This window comes from Nuphar pumila, unplaced genomic scaffold, assembly GCF_984573655.1.
Source record: "Nuphar pumila unplaced genomic scaffold, dmNupPumi1.hap1.1 HAP1_SCAFFOLD_149, whole genome shotgun sequence".
Taxonomy (NCBI): Eukaryota; Viridiplantae; Streptophyta; class Magnoliopsida; order Nymphaeales; family Nymphaeaceae; genus Nuphar; species Nuphar pumila.
In genome coordinates, this window is record NW_028323190.1 from 103305 (window position 1) to 106821 (window position 3517).

Sequence of the window (3517 nt, forward strand, 5' to 3'; positions counted from 1 at the left end):
CAAACCCCGGACGTCAAATTACAGCAATACTCCACTGTTCCACACAAACGACATCTGTGCAAGGCAGTGATGTGCCATGTGCAAGTGCAATGGGACTAACGCAGCAAGAAGGACAGGTGATACATCAGCGGTGCACGTGCTTGCAAGGTGCCGTCTCCCAGTGTCTGTGCTGGTAGCAGTACCAGCGCCAGCCGCATATGATGACAAGGCAAGTGAGCCTGAACACGGCTCATGCTGCATCCTTAGTTGTACAGATCGTCGTCGTCAGCAGCTGCCCCGTTGTCGAATGCAGCAGGAGCAGCAGTTGCAGCGGCCGCTGCTGCAGCAGCAGTGCCGGTGACGGCTGGCTGGTCGCCGAAGCGGAAGTCCGTGCCAAAGCCCCTGCTCTGTTGCAGAGTCTGCGCGAATGCTTGATACCTGCGAATGTCAGCATCTGACACGGACCGACGGGCGTACTTCATCGCCTCCTCAAAGTGCGCACGGGTTATGCAGGGCACCGCATCAGTGTCATCCTCCATTGCATCAGGGTTCTCGAGGCGCCTGCGCTCGTTCTCGATGTCCGCCTCTATGTTCTCCCTGCATCAGACGAGAACTGATCAGCATGTGCATGCATGCCGAGCCGATGCAAGCTTGCCCTGCCGACACAAAAACTAACTTGTGACAATCGTCGAATGATTCAACACCATCCACAGACTTCTGCAAGCAAAGTCCTGCGACGGGAATATGGATCCATGCTGCCACGAGCGTTGCAAACCATCCTCTCAAGCTAGGGGGCCTAACATGGAAATATGCTGTCAAAAACAAAGAAAAAGACCCGTGTACTCTTGCGTGATCGCACTTGCTGCGGTAGAGATTGATAGATGGCTTGGGATATATGCGAGGGCAGACAATAGGTCAGAGGGGCTTCAAAACATGCCTTCCCATCAAACAAACCGCAGCAGCCCTGTGATGCAGGTACGTACCGGATGGCAGACTTGCATGCGCGCTGGCAGATCTCAGTAATATCAGCACCAGAGAAGCCATTTGTGTTCTTGACAAGCAACTCCAGATTGACATCAGGAGCCACAGGAGACTTGCGCAAGACCGACTTGAAGATGCTCCGGCGAGAGCCTTCATCAGGCAGAGGGATGTAGATGAGCTGATCGAGACGGCCAGGGCGCATGAGAGCGGGTCAATGATATCAGGCCTGTTTGTGGCTCCAATGATAAACACGGTCTTCTTACTACTGATGCCGTCCATCTCTGTGAGCAGCTGATTCAGTACACGGTCTCCCGCGCCGCCTGCATCCCCCACGGACCCTCCACGCTGTGTCGCTATAGAGTCCAGCTCATCGAAGAAGAGCACGCACGGTGCACTCTGCCGGCCTTGTCAAAGAGCTCACGCACGTTTGCCTCCGACTCACCAAACCACATCGTCAGCAGCTCAGGACCCTTGATCGAGATGAAGTTCGCCTGGCACTCGTTTGCGATCGCCTTGGCCAGCAGGGTTTTACCGCAACCAGGGGGGCCGTAGAAGAGGACGCCCTTGGACGGCGACATGCCAAACTTCTCGAACTTCTCTGGGTGCTCCACGGGTACTGCACAAGTTCCTGCAGCTCCTTCTTGACGCCCTCCAGGCCCCCGATGTCTGCCCATGTTGTGTTCGGGACCTCCACCACGGTCTCACGCAGGGCACTGGGGTTGCTGACAGTGAGCGCGGTCTTGAAGTGGTCCTGAGTGACGGCCATGCTGTCGAGAACGGCAGCGTCAATTTCATCGGTCTCGAGGTCAATGACATCCATCTTCTCGCGGATGCACTGCAGGGCAGCTTCCGTGCAGAGAGCCGCAAGATCGGCACCGACGTAAACCATGCGTCTCGCGGGTGACGGCCTCGAGGTCAACATTGTCATCCAGTTTCATGTTGCGGGTGTGGATGCGCATGACCTCAAGGCGGCCGGTCTCGTCAGGAACACCAATGTCGACTTCACGGTCGAAGCGGCCAAAGCGGCGGAGTGCAGGGTCAATGGAGTTGGGACGGTTTGTAGCACCCATGACGATGACATGCGCACGCGACTTCAGGCCGTCCATCAGCGTCAACAGCTGCGAGACGATACGGCGCTCCACCTCTCCGTTGGTTTTCTCACGCTTAGGTGCTATGGAGTCGATCTCGTCGATAAAGATGATTGCCGGAGCGTTCTTCTCCGCCTCCTCGAACGCCTTACGCAGGTTGCTCTCGGACTCTCCAGCAAGCTTGGACATGATCTCTGGCCGTTGATGAGAAAGAGAAAGCGCCGGTCTCGTTGGCAACAGCGCGAGCAATTAAGGTCTTGCCTGAACCAGGCGGGCCATACAGGAGAATACCCTTGGGTGGCTTGACGCCGATGGTCTTGAAGAGCTGGGGGTGTCGGAGGGGCAACTCCACAAGCTCACGGATCTGTGCAAGCTGCTTGCGAACTCCACCAACATCCTCGTAGCCCACATCATCCAATTTCTCCTCCTCCTCACGCTTGATAGGCTCACCCTCGCAGTAAATCTCGGTGTCTGGCGCAACGATGCAGTACTCAGTGGGGTCTGTCTCCACCACCTTAAACTCCACGCTTCGCATTCCACCGCGTGCCAAAAAGGTGTCACCCTGCACGGAAAACGTGTGGTAGGATAGATCAAGTAAATACAGAAAGGTGTGCCCACGCCTGGTATTCATCACATGGAGGCGCCTATACACACATTCCACACAGGCGCCTATACAAACATTCCCAAGCCATACAGCCAGTCATTCATCTGATAATGTGAGCTTCGGCAGGGCATTCAATGGCCAAAACTGAAGAGCTCACTGTGTGACGGGCAGTACATCTGGAAACTCACTAATGTTCAACTTCAGTGCATAGAAAGCAAGTCCATGCATGACATGTTCAGCCAATCACCATAGGACGAACCCTCAGGTCCTTCAAATCATAATCAATCATCTCACCTTGCGAACAGGACGGTAAGCTTCCAGGAAGTAGGGCTTCAGGAAAGTGTCAAACAAATTGCCCGTCAAACCCTCGATGGTGTCGTCGATAGGTAGAACATGAATCCGCTTCCCATACTTCACATCTGCACACTGCATAACCACAAAAACAAACTTCAATATCACGTGATTGTAACGGGCTGGCATGCAAGGCAAGGGGTCTGCACAGCCGAGAAACCTGCTACCTTCAAGCACCGAAAGGGCACTGCTCGCTAGGTACTTGGAGACATGGCAATGAAGACCAACGCCACAACATGAAATGTGGTTTCAACTTGTATTTCTAACAAGTCAAAAGATCTGACTTTTTTAAGGTAAAAAGCTTTATTTAACCAAAAAACCAAAAAAGGTGTTGGAAAAGTACTGGGCAGTCCATTGTCATGTTTGACAAGCGGGTGCTGAGCAACAAGAGTCCACACAACAGAGCACCTCACAGTTCAAACATGCGTAGGGACCTAAAGCTGGAACTGGCAATGATAGTGGATCATGTGCATGCAGTTTAGATCTGGCAGTGTGTCGTGCCTGGGTGCACCGA

The 3517-nt window shown here is 53.9% G+C and overlaps 1 pseudogene; it reads right to left on the bottom strand.

The window, feature by feature from the left end:
• Positions 1-242: 242 nt before the first annotated feature.
• Positions 243-3078, bottom strand: LOC149810988 (cell division cycle protein 48 homolog pseudogene; annotated as a pseudogene).
• Between the last annotated feature and the right edge of the window lie 439 nt (positions 3079-3517).